Genomic DNA, 16,140 nt, shown 5'->3' on the forward strand with positions numbered 1-16,140 from the left:
CGTGTCGAGTCTAAAACATTGCGCCCCAAGTGACAACTACCAGCCCATTGGCACCTGGCAATTGGTGACGAGTAAGCTGCATCTAAACACCACTACTTGCGCATCATTAAAATGTCTTAATTGCATTCTTCCGCGATCGCCGCGCATGAATGAATGCGTCGCGCTAATCTAGTGGCCAGACAGGTCGGTCCAGCAGCGGTTAACAAACAGTTGATCGGCAGTTGGCCATCCATCAAGCGCACACTGCAGATCAATCAAATGCTCAATCGAGCCGATTGAATGCCAACGCCATAATTTCTAGTCAACGCGGTGGCCGGCAACTGGCCTTTTTTTCGCTCTTGGTCTGCTGTGTTTGTGTATTTAGTGGCCGTCTGGGAAGGAAAGGAAGGGACGGGACGGGACGAGGCGAGGCGGCTGGCAACGACCACCATCAAGTCAAGTCAAGTCAAGTCAATCAATTAGGCATTTCAACACATGTTGTTGTTGTTTACAGTTCTAATTCTAGACGCGTTTCATTTAAATGCCACAGTGTCTGTGCCGCCGCTCGCTGCACGCTGCACGCTGCACGATGCGCGTTGCACGTTGCCCGCGTGAAATATTTTTAAACATGCCACGCTTAATGATTTCCTGTTAAATTATGCGGCATTGACTTTTAACTAAATGGAAAAGTTTGTGTTTTTTCGTTTTCGTTTTTCGTTTTTATAGCCATGTAAGTGAAATGGGACAGGGGCATTGGCTGCTCCTCATAAATTGTGCAGAACATGTAACGAAAATTCCCCGAAACATCGAAAGAGAAGAGCTGTTGTGCTTAGAGTATCATTATATAGCTGTTGGAACCGACGCGGGCAGGTTCCGAAACTCATTAGATACTATAAATAGGGTCTCTCTCAGATTTGTGATAATGCATGTAATTTCGGATTCGAAACAAGAACAAATGCTTGTATAGCTCTGAAAATGTTATTTCAAACTTTGTCTGATGTTTACATTTAGGAATATACACGCATGTGATGAGAATTATGAATCGAACAATCGACCAAGCATTGCTTAGTTGGCCAATGTCATTTGGAATAGACTGTAATAATACTGATGTATATAGTGGTAATTAACTTTATAGACATTTCAGGATATACGATAAAAGCAGACATTCCAGTCATTGATGGGTAGTTGGGCAGATCTAATTATTTTACTTAATGATAACATTTCTTTTTTTAATTTGTCAAAATTTTACAATCTGCATTGATGTTTAACAAAATAAAATGGAATAGAATTGAAAACTATGATAGTCCTTTGACGACGAAAACAACTTGAAGAAGTTCAGGAAAAGGTTCCCCTTACATATATTTATTGAATATTTTCATAATATTTAAATATATATGAACACTCAGACACAATCGTCGAGCCACATTTAATATTTTGCAGTGCACTAACAACAATTTGTCGATATTTTTAAAAATATTTATTTGATATTATAAAGTTCTTAAATAGTTACAAACAGCAGCGCAATGATTTGAGTTCAATTTGCCGCTTAAGTCAACCGCACTTTTTTTTACACCAGTTAACATTCTGAGGTAATTTTCTAGTATCCAATCCTAGCACACTCGCAAAAGCTCCTCAAAAAACTAACCCACATTCACTTTTCTATATATATATACGTAGTGTTTCGTATCATAAATTAGAGCTCTTAATGACACTTAAGTGCCACAAGAAACGGAACAAGCCGGCAAGTATTTGAAACTTGACCCAATTGAAGCAGACATACTAACCCAAAAAAGAAACCTTAGCGCTTAGCGGAGCTTGGCGAACTTGCAGTGGCGAACAGCAAAAAGTCAGCCAACAAACACTCACAAAAAGCCAATCAATAATTTCTCAGCTACTCAAAAACTCATTAAGTTATTTTGTTGAAATCGCTAATGGCGCTTGCCATTTCGCTGCTGCCTCATAAGCGCAGCTTGCCACGAACAAATTCCCAAGAAAAAGAAAAACGCAACCGCTTCCAAGTCGTCGAAATACTTTCGCTTGCGGCTCCGCACACAGACATGAAATTAAAAGTGTAAAGCGTACAAATTGTTAAGGAAACTGTCAGAATCTGTTGGCCAGTGGCTCATCTGCAACCCAATAATGAAATATCAATTAGCAGCACTTCATGGCTTACTACCGACCCTCTTCCTCATGCGAGTGGAAGGTGAGACCCGTTCAGACACATTCATCTGGACGCTAGGCAGGCAGTCAGCAGCCAGCAGCCTCAGCTCGATGATTGATGATGGATGATGAGGGGCGGACTGCCTCTCCAGATGAAGTCAAGCAGCAAGCGGGCAACAAAACAAACATTGACAGCTCGGCCAATGAAGTCAGCCCTCGTTGCTGTTATTTAAAGCATTTGGCCGTTATCTATGCGGCAGATTTGATTTATTTCTGCTGCCCACCCACGGCCAGACGACAGACGGAGTTTATAATTTTTTACGGGCAACATAAATTCAAATTAGCAATCAACGCACACACAAAACAAATCCAAAGTCGGACAAGATTTGTTCAATCATTTTTATTGGACCATTTAATGGAGCCGGTCTATGGCTCATTGCCATCCCATTGCACCGTTAGAGGCACAGTGGTTGTATCAACATTTTACTTATCATAAATCTAAATGGTGTACGACAACTTTCTGGGAACCTTCAAAACTCTGGCTTGTCTACTTGCAACTTTCATTTTTTCATTCCTCTTTTTGTCACTCATGGAAAGAATGGCTATTGTTCTGTTGAGAACCATTAGGCGGGAATGCTTAATCTGGAGATCGCTTTCTTCGAAGCTTCTCAAACACTCCGATTTCGAAGATGAAGCAAAGCAGGCGTCATCGTCTCACTCCTCTCCGGCAACCTGTAAATCATCTTTTCTGTGCCAACCCGTCTTGGACTGTGTTATCCCATTGAGGTGCTCTTATAATTATTGCTATTTTGTATTCAAATGAAAGACTCCTCAATAAAAGCTGCCATAGAAATAGGATGTTTTGAAAAAATCGTACCTATTTATTTATGTATTTCAAAAAAATTTCCAAAATATTATCACCGCCCAATATTAACCTAAATGAAGACAATTTAGGGAGTAATTTCGCCACTTTTAATCCGCTGTTTTCGATCTAATGATATTATAAATAATAGCAGCACCTGTCTACTAATATTTCGAATTCAATAACGACCAAATCTATCCAATATTAATTATGAAGACGTTTGAAGTTATTTGTTGCTAGTCTTGAAGATAATACTCATATGTAATGATTTAATTATGAATATCATAAAATATGAGCTTTTGACGTTTTCAAATTCGATCAAATTTTTTAAAATCTAAATACCTTGATTGTTTGAACGTTTTAGAATACATTTTTAAATATTATATGAGAGAGAAGTTTTGCCTACAAATATATTTCGGAATTTTCAACCAAATTAGTGCCGAATTCAAAAAAAAGAATAGACCCGAATATTAAAATAATGGAAAGTTTGAGGAAATGTTCACCCTCCTACGAGCTAGAAATTAATTTCCAAAATTCGCTCATTTTGCAATTATTGGGAAATGCAGTCAATTCGGTTTGCATCGCATTCGGAAATAGGAACGGGCCTGATTAGAAAAATGACGATCAGCTCCATCAATTTCAATCATCCAACAGCCAATAGTCACTGTTGTTCAGTGAGTCTCCAAATCTCTAGTATAATTCACTGACATTTGAAAATTGATTGATGCTTTTGTGTCGCTTAGACTCGGACTCGAAACCACTGTGTGATGAGCGGCGAGGAGCGGGCAGGTGTTGTAAATTTGGCATTCCTTGCTCATTTGCTAATGAATATAAATTACGCAACATTTATGGCCACGAAAATTGAATTTCAAAATTTATTAAAAGACATTTGTCAGCTGTTGCCCGACTGCCCCCGTCCCCGTCCCTGCCCCTGCCCCATTCCTGCCTGGGCTCGACTTGTGCCCCCCGCAGTCGCAACCGCCCATTTGACCCGATTTCTCAGTATTTTTGGCCACGCTCGTGCCGACAAACGCTTAACCTTGACACCGCAGCTGAGTGTACTTCGGAATCTGAATCTGAGTCCGAGTCTCAGTCTCAGTCTGAGTCTGAGTCGCCACCGTTAGAGTCAAAAGTGCGGCTGGTCGTTTCGGCTTGCCGTTAGATTTAAAGTCATAAAAAAGTTGTCTTTCCCCCCTCTATCGCGTCCTCCTCGTCTTTATCTCTCGACTGCTTTGAATTGCGAATCTCGCTTGGCTCGCTTTTGTTTCATTTTGTGCTGTTTGTGCTCACACAATTGCCGGGCATGACGACTTAAATGAAATAAATTGCAAAATTGTTTTTTGTGCAGCACAAAGCACAAAGAAGTTGAAAAGAGCGGCATTTTTTATTATTTTTATGATTTTGTTTTCTATTTTTTCACTAGACTGCCTGTCTGTCTCTCTGTCTGTTTGTCGTAGAGCAGCGTTTTATAGTTTGCCGTCTCATAGAACGTGACGCTATTTTTATTGCGAATTTTTGCGAGTTGCGCAGAAATCATAAATTACAGGAACACTATCAAGACGCGCCTTTCCCAAGTGCCCCCATCTCATCTAAATATTTAATCAACTCGGGAGTGGCTTTCATTTTGCGATGGCATGTGGCAGATGGAGAGCGAGTGTGGCACTTCAATTGCAACATAAATTGTTTCCAATGAAGTGCAATTACTTTCGCACTAAGTGCGATGGCTGTGTGCGACTCTGCATATGGCTGGGTCTTTTTAAAAATGTATGTCAATTGGTCAATTTCTGGTCGGCGAGCTGGCCAATTAAATGTCATTTACCTGCGAGCAAGAGGACAACGCTCTCCGTTAGCCATTAGGCAAGCAAATCATTTTAAATATTTATAATGCGAACTACACTGAGCCGTACATGTGTATTTAATTAGGCTGGAGGCATTTTAATTAGGTAAATGGATATCATAAATGAGGCATGCAGAGAATTAACCAAATTATAGCGCATTGTCCTCGACGCAGGCCGTATTGACGGTTCAATCAACCCGAAGTTAAATGCAAAGCAAACTAATATTACGTATACGTCGCAGCAGCAATGCGCCAGCCTGCTGCAAATTTCGTACAAATATGTTTTGGGCCATTGTTGTGTCAGCGATAACCAAAAGCAAACAGCACGACCACAACGAAGGCGATGACGACAACGAAGACGGTGGCGCTGGCGGTGGCGGCACATGGCAAAACAGCAGCAGCAGCAGCAACAGCAACAGCAACAGCAGCAAGCAATCGGCAGCAACAGCTCCAAACACCTTTGGAGTGGCAATTTGTTGGCGCTGCTGGTTGCCCTGTTTGGCGACAAGCATACTGCGCGCTTAAAATGGTTCGAAATGCATGTTGTTGTTGTTGTTGCTGTTGCTGCTGCTGCTGCCCCAATGCACAATGCAATCAAAGCCCGTTGTGGTTGGGGCTATGACTCAAGCAATCAATTGCAACGGCAGGCGGCAGACTTCAGCAGCAGCAGCAACAACAGCAACAGCAACAAACACAACAATGCTGCCAGCCATACTCGACTATAAAATCAGCATCGAGTATCTCAAGAATGACTTAACGGCGTGAAAAACTGCCACGGCGACAACAGCAACAGCAACAACAACAATAAAAGTTGCTAATACCTGGCAACTTTTGTTATTGCGTCGATTTTTTTCTCCTCTCTGCTGTTGCGTGTTGTGGGGCATTTGTTGAGCTTTTAACGCGCCGCACTGCCTTTTGGTTCCGGTTTTGACTTCGCACATATACGGGTATACTAGTACTATACTTGTATATATAAAAATATGAATATATATATTTGAATATATGTATGTATGTATAGTGTGCCTTGCGCGTCAAAAGTGTCAAATGCATCGAATGAAATATCAGTAATTTGAATCGCATGTGACTTGCTCTTGTTGCTGTTGTTGTTGTTGTTGCCGTTGCCATTGCTGTTGCAGTTGCCGTTGTTATTTTTGCGATTGTTTGCACAATTTCCATTTGCATTGCGCATAAAAAGGAGAGCAAAAATAAAAAATAAAACGAAAGAAACAGTCTTCGAAATTGCTGCAGTTTTGCTTTTGTGGTGCTGGCCATAAATTGTAACAACTGTCGTTTGCATAAAACGCCATAACAATAACAAAACACTCGTAACGACAACAGCAACAGCAACAACAACAACAACTAGCAGGTATACACACATATACTCATATACATATGTAAACTCTGTACATGAAATGTACAAGAGTATATTAGGTTTGCGGGAGCTGAAAAATGTAACAGGCAGAAGGAGGCGTGGCAGACCCCACAAAGTATATATATTATTGATCAGCGTGACAAGACGAGTCGATCTAGCCCTGTCTGTTTGTCTGTCCGTCCGTATGAACACCTGGATCTCAGAGACTATAAGAGATAGAGACACCAAATTTTCCACAAAGATGCGTTATGTGTGTATTCTATACGAGTTTGTTTTATTTTTTTGATTTTCCCCCCCACTTCCCCCCTATGGGGGTTTTCCCGATTTTCCATTCGTATAATCGCCTATATCTCGGAGACTATAAGACCTAGGCACACCAAATTTTAGTCCAAGATGCCTTGTGTGAATACGCAGAAAATGTATATTTTGGAATTCCCCTCCCTCCCCCCTCTCCCCCGCAAATGCGATTTTCTCTAACTCCCGTAATTCTTGGAATTTCGAACTAAAATTTTGCAAATACCCCCAGTTAGTAATTATTTACCGATTTACCAAGAAGTTATAGCCATAAATATATTTGCTGCTGCAGCGCTGCTCAAGCGCTGCCCGCGGCTGTTGTCGATGTTGCTGTTTGGTTGACTGCGAAAATGCTTACACAGACACGAATTGATGCGCATAGGCATACATACACTCACACAGACGCAATTGCTATGTAAATGTGCAATTATACACCCTTTACGTGAGTTCGAATACCGAGAGAGGTAAAATCGATCAAATTTTTTTTTTATTTTCTTAATTTTTTTTATTTTCTATAATTATTGTAAACATATGTACAGAGTATTTCAAAGTCGGGACACCCGACTTTAGCTTTTTTACTTGTTTAAACTGAACTAAAGAGGACTGCAAAACGGACCTCTCCATACTTATGCTATTAGCGTGGCATACTTGTACTACTCTCGAAAACCCATATACCCCACAGTATATTCAAATGTTCATATTGCGTGTCGAGTCTAAAACATTGCGCCCCAAGTGACAACTACCAGCCCATTGGCACCTGGCAATTGGTGACGAGTAAGCTGCATCTAAACACCACTACTTGTCTCTAGGGAACAGCCCCCGATTGTACAACGCAACTCCACTACAACCAATAACCTATCCACGATACTGCCAAAAGCCATCATTCTAAAATAAGAAAAAAATGCAAATAGAAAACATTATAAAGAAAATGTAAGCTCTGTCGCAAATCCCATCCATAAAAGACTTCTTATGATCAGCATGTTCGAGAACAAGAAGCTCTTTTTTAAAGTATTAAGTAATTCGAGTTTAGAAAAGACTTTCAAAATCCTTTGATGAATAAAACGAACAGTTTAAATCCTAAGGTCTATTTGGTTTTTAAAACTAGTTTTGCAACATTTGTCTTTTTGTTGAGTGTATTTCTGCTCTCAATTACTCTATAGTGTGGTTGAAAATATAACTCAATTATGGTATCGCCATATCATTAGGGCCAATACAATAGGTGGGCATATGTTCGTTGTAATTTCAATCTAATCCCATCTATTGGCTTTGTTCAGCTCTGTGTGGGTATTTGCTGGTGCCAGCGGGCCTAGACGTGGCCTATCAGTGTTTGGCTGACCCGGCATATCGTTAATTAAGCACACAAAATAAATTAAATTAACAGCATGACCAAAAACTGAACTCCCAAATATACAAGTATACTCGTATATATGTATATATTTTTTGCTACCAGAGCCGCACTTTGTATTTTTTTCTATTTATAGTTCAATTGTGGTTTTCTTTTTGCTGTGAGTTTTTTTTGTTTTTCAAAATTTTTTATTACATGTACAACATATCAAAAAATTTATTAGCAGCCGAGAAAAAATTGATTGATCCGCCACAGAGTTCGTTCCCGCGCCCTTTATTTCTGCTGTCCGTGCATCCGTCTGGGTTCAATCAAAATTTGTAATGAACAAGCCGGAAAAAAATTAAACATACAAATTCTCTCTACAATTTGTGTGCCGTTCGCAATGTTGTTGTTGTTGGTGTTGTTGTTGTGGTTGCTGGTGGTGCTGCTGCTGCTGTAGTTTCTGTTGCTTTTTAAGTGTTGCTGCCGCACGCGGCGACCCCCGATATCTGCCTCACATTTTAATGATACAATTTAAAAGCAACGCAGACTCATGATTTTGCATATTTCGAGCATTAAACTCGCGACGATGGCTGCTGAGTTTTGTTCTGCGCATAATTCAGGCACGGCTTTCAGTTTTTAACAACAATCAATGTGCTGTTTTTTTTTTGTTTTTTGGCATTTTTGAATTTTCGGTTATTGCTGTTGTTGTTGTTGTTGTTGTTGTTTCTTGCCCGTCGCACCGCCCGCTGTGATTTGGCCGCAACATTTGACCAAATGGCTTTGGCCAGCGCCCGTTGGTGGTTGGTCGGTTGGTGGCTTGGTGGCTTGTTTGGCATGGCTATCAAATAAATAACCTCCACGACCCGCAACGTGAGTGAAAGAACGGCGGGAAAAGAATCTAAGGCTGATGGGTGCGCCACCCCAAAACGAAAGAACGCAGCAGCGACAGCGGCAGGAGAAGACATTAGAAGAAGTAGAAGAAATGGCAAAGAGCTGAGCCGTAATGGCCAGAGTAGAAGGGGAAAATATTTGGCCTAACTGGCGCGCATTACTTTTAATTAAAAGCTATGCCTGCGCTTAAATGCGCTCCACATGCTCGGCTGCCTGCCCCACTGCTGCCTGCTGAATGCCTAAACTTGAACTCGTTTAGGGGCAGTTGAGCGACAAAGACCACCACTGTGTCCAATTCGCCCAAGATCCGACGCTCAACTGGAGTCGTAGCTCAGAAGGTCTGTCTCGGCAGCAAGGTCTGAGCTGCACATTATTGCCCATAAGCTGACAACACTTCCCCACTTCGTTGCACACTCTGACTTTAATCAGCATGCCTGCCAACAACAACAACAACAGCAACAACAGCGACAATAGCTTGTGCGGACTGACAGTTGATGTTAATTTGCAGTGAGACATTGCGCATACGCCATGTTCGCCGCCATGCGTTCAATTACATACAAATGAACTTGTAGTTGCGCACTTAACAAGATAAAATACATAAAAATTTATTACACACTCAATTAATTGAGTTTATTAAACTGCGGTGCATGCGTTTCTGAATGACTTTTTAGAGCTGCATTTGAAATTAAAGCTGATTTTCTGGCAACGCGGCAATAAAAAGCAAACGCAAGCAACGAAACTGGTTCCAAGGCACGCCGACTCTAAAGTGCTCTTCACAGCTTTTCTCATTGCAATCATTCTATTTTGAACAATTTAACAACGAAATTTTAAAACTTTGCCTTATAAACATTGTCTTAGAATTGAAAGAAAATAGAGTGTTTTATTTGCAAGGGACAAAGCTATTAGCTTTTTAGCTGATGGCTTCGACGCCTACTGCCTCCATAAAGCCGCAGAAATATTTGATGAATAATTGGAGCTAATTATATTAACTACATAATTTCACATTTACCAATAATTTGCATTTTCTGAGTACGTTTTCCTAACCCGATTATTATTTATTTCCATCTAGTACAAACTTTTCACCTTTGGGTTGAAGTAGTAGTCGTTTCTCGACATCTTTTTGGTAGCTGTGAGGTGGGTTTTTTTTTTTCAAATTATGTGCATTATATGATAATTGTATTAGAAATTGCTAATCTTTCATTCAAAAAGCGCTCTTCAAATACTTAGTTTTATTACAATACTTGTCAAATGTCATATCCGTTTCTAATTTAAATTTTAATTGTTTTCTAATTTCAGATAAAGCTTAAACAGATAACAAAGTGAATGTAAGTATAGGCTGTTCAAGCATTCTTTATATTCCACAGGCATATTTACAAAGTCGTAACATCATTCTCGACTCAGATGGGTCCATAATGTACCCACGACTCTGCTTTGTCTACCGAATGTGAAGAAATTCAGATAATGTACGATTAATTGAGTGTGCGGCCTTTCTGGCACGGCCACTATATTGCCGCGTAGTCGTATCTAAGCCCAACTCTTTTTGTTTCTGCTTCAATTAAAGTCACAACACACGCCCATATTCCGAACAAATAATTAACATAAAGCACGTGCTGCAGCTGCCACTGCCACAGAGTTGGGCTGGCTGGCTCGTTGGTATGCTGGTTGGAGCTGTGTCGCCCCCACCCCGCCCCCGCTCCCCTCCCCTGTCTGGCTACCTGTTAGCTCACTATTGGGGCACAGGTGCGTTAGCCAAACAAACAGCCCCAAAACGACACTCAGCAGTCAGTCAGCAGTTGCTTGTCAATATGCGACAGTCGTCGTTTACTGGAGTTGTGCATGCAATGAGCAAGTGGCATGTTGTGGGAGACAGGGGTGTTGGACGGGGGTGAAGGAGTCGATGCAGAAGGAGTTGGGGCGGGGCAAATGGGCAGACATTTGCGCATTTCATTCTGTTGGCGTTTCGTTCAGTTTTTGTAGTACCTTTGTGATTTACGGCCAAGCCCAAGCCCAAGCCTCCCATGCATGAATCACGGCCACTGCAGAGACTGTGAAATGTTTCCACTTCAAGACTTTGCTGCTCACTGACATTTCTGGTGCAAATCTCGACACACAAATGAAGTTATATTCCACAAAGGCAACAAAAGCGACCACAATGCTGCAATGGGCAGTCATTGTCAAGATTTATGGCCGCACTGCCGCCATTTTGATTGCGCAGCATTGCACCTACATACTCATTGAGAGTCGGCGGGCATGTTCTACCATTTTATTTTGTTTGGTTTGGTTTTGTTTCGTTTCGTTTTTTGGTCGCTTGGCTATCTGGTGCGGTGTTATGGCCTGAAACCCATTTCACGCTTTGCCAAATTGCCAACTTGACCAGCAAAAAACGCGAACCCAAAACCAAAACACGCGAAAAACAGCAAATAAACTAATGAAAATTACTAAGCTCACACATGCATATCGCAACAAGAGTGTGTACCCTGCAGTTCCACAAGTGGTGAACACACCACTGCTGGTGCTATTCCTTCCTATGAATGAATAATGGACTACTCCTGCAGAATGAATAATGGACTTCATAGCTGTTTGAGATTTTTGATGTAGATGATTGTTGTTGAAAACAATTACACAAAAGCAAGCATATTATTCTGTTGGTCTGACCGTTTGTTCGTCTGTACGTCCGTATGAACCTCAAGAACTTCTAAAGCATAACAGCTAGTGTCCCCAAACATGGCGTGTAGACTTGTCGCATCTATGTGCACATCAAGTTTATATCAAACTACAAGCAGCCTCTCCAAAGATCGGAGCACAACATTTTGCCATTGGACCAGTCCACATTAATTTTTCATTTCGTTAAATATTGGTCAGAAATTGATGATGGTAGATCGCCTAATATTAGTAGCCACCAGGTTCAGAGCCAATTCCACATACTCTGGGGTATCAATTTGTAAATAGGTGGATGCATGTTAGCGGACTTAGGAAATGATTGTGTTTTGTGTGGCGGCCATAAAATTGTATTTTATGCACAATTCGGGCACAATTTGTTGCTAATGAATGAACGGGTTGTGGGAGTTGTTGCTACAGATTTTTGTGCAGTCGACAGAATTGCGGTCATAAATGAGGTCATACACACACATACTTATATTCCCATTCACACAGCCTTGGGGCTCACGTGCTGACTTGTGAAAGTAAACGTGCCACTTGCACATTTGCAGCTCTGCCCCATCCCTCCGCCGGCAGCAGCCCGCTGCATGGGATGGTTGCCCGCTCCCACGTGCTTACAATTTCGTGTGAGCTTGCACTAAACTTGGCATAAATTATTCCCATCAACAGCTGCAAGAAAGGCAGCAGCAGCAGCAACAGCCTTAGACACAGCCACAGCTTCGACTGCTCGGCAGTTTAAGACATCGTGATAAGCTCAAAGACATTTATCTAGCAGCAAATTACATGACCAACTTGCGTTCGGATACGCCTCAACAAGTGCCACAGCCTGTGTGTGAGCCAGTCAGTCGGTGTGCGAGCGTGAGTGTGAGTTGAAAGAGATTTTTCAAACGGCAATGTGCATGAAAAAAAATGAGGTGTCGAAACGGTTGTTAGGCTGGCAGGCAGGCAGGCAAACAGGGCGACAGACAGCACTCATACGCCTTGTGGTACACAAGCCAAGATATACGATGCCTGACAATTAAGAGCACACTATACACTTATTACCACGCATTGCCACCCTGCAAACTTGAGGCCAACAATCGAACCGTGTCTGCGACTGAGCTTGAATCTGAATCTGAAGCTGAAGTTGACCTTGTGCGCTGTCACAGCAGCGCGTTAAATAAATCAAATTAATGAAGCGCGCATAATTTTATTTTAATTGGCTGCCAAATCACAACAAGCCAGCAAATAAATAACCAACTACAAAGAGTGCGCATGTAAACAAAATATGAGGAAAAAATACAAACATCGAAGAAAAAATATCAGGCCTAGGCAAGAAATTTATTTTATTGTAAGCATATTAAACCAAGCCCATATTTTTCATAGGCCTGCTGCCAAGAATGTTCAGCAATCATTTCGATAACACTTGAATACAAAATGAGGGTCATTAATTTTATAACAAACTACACACACACACATACGCACATTCGATAGCATGGACGGACAGCCAGTTGGATTACATGTACGTGCAAGTGGCGTTGTCGTCTCCCAGTGCGCCGTCCCAGCTTGGCTCAGCTTGGTTCGGTTAGGTACGGTTCGGTTCGGTTTGGCTTGGCTTGGTTCAGCTTATCCGCCTGTCAATGTCGCCAAGCGACGACCGACGAAGCAGGCAGCCAGCCAGCCAGCCAGCAAAGCGGTGCCAAGTTGCCCGTCAGTCCGTCAATCATAACCCGTTTCGCTTGCCGTACAAATCAAACTTGTTATCGTTCCAAAAAGATCTCTAGGACCAATAAAATATACGACAAGTACCAGACGACTTCAACTGGGGCCAAACGCCTACCTGCCTTTCTGGCCATTGCACTAAAGTCGAACTCGACGTCGTCATCTCTCTTCTTGCTGTTGCTATTGCCGTTGTCGTCAACGTCTTTTTGTTGCTGGCTAGAAAATCGTAAAAAAAAAGGGTACGACCGTCACTGGCTGGCAAAAATTGTCAAGCGCAAAATGTTTGCTCTACGTGTTTGGCCATAAAAATGCTACACGCCTCATCAGCACGGCCCAATGATGTGTGCCCGATAGACAGCCAGTCGGCAGCAGTCGGCAACAGCCGGCAGTTGTTGCCTCAATTTCAGAATTTTAATTGCATAGGCTGTAATGTCATTTGAGCATTTGAACTCGCATCAACAGCAGCACGAAATGGGCGGCCTGGCATGCCATGTTCGCAGCTTTGTGGGTCATGCATGTCAAGGAAGCTCCTCTCATGGCTCCACACTGGCACTGGCTAATCAAAGGCGGCCCAGAACCTGAACCCGAATCCGAACCCAAACCCCTTTTTGGCGGCAACTCAACTGTGAGCTGTCACAGCCGTGCAAATGCGTCAAATCTCGAATTTCTGTACACACGCCCACCATCATTTATCAGGCAATGGAATGGCAGCAATGGGCGGAATAGCCTTTAATAAACATATATATTTTATACACAACATACGATGGAGTATATGAGCATTATTCGCACTATACTTATCAAAAGTCGGGTCATCGAATTGTGTAACCGAAGCACTTATTTCCAAGCCTTATAATTTATTTTCTTAGGTATCTGTAATTCCTCTGCTAAGCAAAGAATATACTATTCTTATTTACTTATTGAAACAATAGTCCTAAGTTTATTGGAATGTTTTATAAGAATTTAGATATAGTAAGTTTTTTTTTACGATAGTTGATATTTTTTGATGAATTTCTTAAGAATCTTGGAGAAATCTTCAGATATTTCACAAGAGAATATGTCATGGAACTTTAGCTTTTAATAAAAGCACCAAGAACTCGTTCTTTTAAAATGCTTGTTTAGATTGCATTGTCTCGCTATGAATTTTCACATTTTATAAATCTACATCTCGTCGGTTGCTTTTGTTGCAAAGATGTTCTGATATTATTTTGCATAAAAATCATGACCAAGATCATCGTAATAATCTTAGCAACTATTCTGTCTACTAACTGCTAGCTTCCTAAATTATTAGCTTACATCAACTAGTAACTGTCTACTGGTAGCTAGCTATTACCATTACCTCTAAGTATTATTATTTCTTTTCCATCTACACTTAAATTTAAACCTGAATTAGATATCAAAGCTACCCAAATAATATGATATCTAAGGAAGTAATCGGCACATAATAGCAATTTATAGAGCCTTTATCTTGCGAGTCAGTTATTCGGTATTTGGGCCACAACGGCTTTAGATTTGCTCCACTGTGGTGTGAACGTGAGCTTATGGTTTATGGCGACTTAATAAGCAACGTCAGCTATTAGCCTGTTGCCCAATGCTCAGTGCTCAGTGTTCAGTGTTCAGTGCCCAATGCCCAGGCCGCATCCTCAGAGTTCATAGACAGCGACTAATGGCTAAGACGAGTTACGGCAGCGGGCGCATTAGGAGCAACAGCAGCGTTGATGATAAACAACCGAAGCGTTTTAAACGGCTTCATTAATCTTATTCACCGCTTGCTGCGCTTGTCTATTAAGGCTTGTAATGCCGCCCGGCTTCGACTCCGACTCCGACTCAGTCTCAGCATCATCCTCAGTATCTCTGGTTGATGTGCAGCAGATGTGGCGATGTAGGGAACCGCAATCACCGCAAAATGAGCAGACCCTGCTGTCTAGCTCATCTGTCCACTGTCGTCTGTCGTCCCTCGACTGCCGCCTGAGCTTGCCGCTTACTGCTCAAGCGAAATGTACCTGTCAGCTTCATGTCATTCCGGCATTTTATGAGCTGTTGCGCCCGCTGCAAAGCTGGCAGCCACATTCACTGCCATTGCCACTGCCACTGCCATAGTCATAGCCACAGTCATAGCCACAGCCACGTCCATGGTTAACTGTCATTGTTGGGTACTTAGAAAGCTGACGCTCTGCCCATTAGACTGAGGCTGGAGCTGGAGTCGTGGCCTTTGCTTGATTGTTTGATGGCCGCGCGCTTTGTAATTGAAGTTTTTGGGCCTGCATCCGCATCCTTTTTACATGTGCCACTATTTTTTTCTGGCTGGCCTCACGTTCAGCTTCATTTGTTGGCCGTCGGAATGGGCCGTTAGTTGGCCGCTACCAACAGACACTTTCCACTTTTCACAGCCGCCTCGTCATCAGCGGACATGACAATTTCTTGGCTTTGTGCCTCGTCTTTGTGCCGCTTATCATTTCATAATGAATTTGTTTTGTCAGCCAATAAATTATGACCATCACGCTCTGCCCTAGTCGTACACAGTCCTACCTACAGAGCAACCATAATGGCAACAACAACCACAACAACAAGAAGAAGAAGGAGAAAACAGGGTACATCATAATCAGCATCATCATGGGCAAATGTTGTCTAGTCTGTTGCTTTTATCGTGCGCGTCGCTTCGCGTCGTCTGTGTGATTTAGTGGCCCGCAGTTTGTTTAGTTTTTAGCTTTTGCCCTTTGCCGAGCCACAGAAGAAGACAGGCGGGAGAGGAGGAAGAGGAGGAGGAGGAGGCAGCAGCTAGTGAAGCAACAAACGACAAATTGCATTTTGATTTATGTCCATAAAAAGGGAAAAAAGCACGCGACAGAGCAGACAGGAAGCATTCGACAATATCGGCCGCCCACTTCAAAGGCCGGCCAAAGGAAATGACACCAATACTCGTACAGCAGAGCCACATCAAACGGCATAAAAATTGAAATAAGTAATTAAGTAAAACATGCAAAACCGCAAAGTGAGGCAGCCAAAGTAAGTTGATTATTTACACTCCGTGGTTGCAGCGGCACAGTGAACTGCAGCGTCAG

General features: G+C 42.1%; 1 protein-coding gene across 1 annotated transcript in view; it reads left to right on the forward strand.

Annotated features, from left to right (window-relative positions):
• LOC115621010 (hornerin) overlaps positions 1-16,140 on the forward strand; it is a 101,685-nt gene that overhangs the window by 17,884 nt on the left and 67,661 nt on the right. The window contains exon 2 of the mRNA XM_030514529.1: positions 10,019-10,047. The gene's annotated coding sequence lies outside the window, so the exon portion shown is untranslated. The remainder of the gene's footprint in view (positions 1-10,018; positions 10,048-16,140) is intronic.

This window comes from Scaptodrosophila lebanonensis, unplaced genomic scaffold (genome assembly GCF_003285725.1).
Source record: "Scaptodrosophila lebanonensis strain 11010-0011.00,11010-0021.00 unplaced genomic scaffold, SlebRS2 tig00000024-arrow-pilon, whole genome shotgun sequence".
Lineage (NCBI taxonomy): Eukaryota > Metazoa > Arthropoda > Insecta > Diptera > Drosophilidae > Scaptodrosophila > Scaptodrosophila lebanonensis.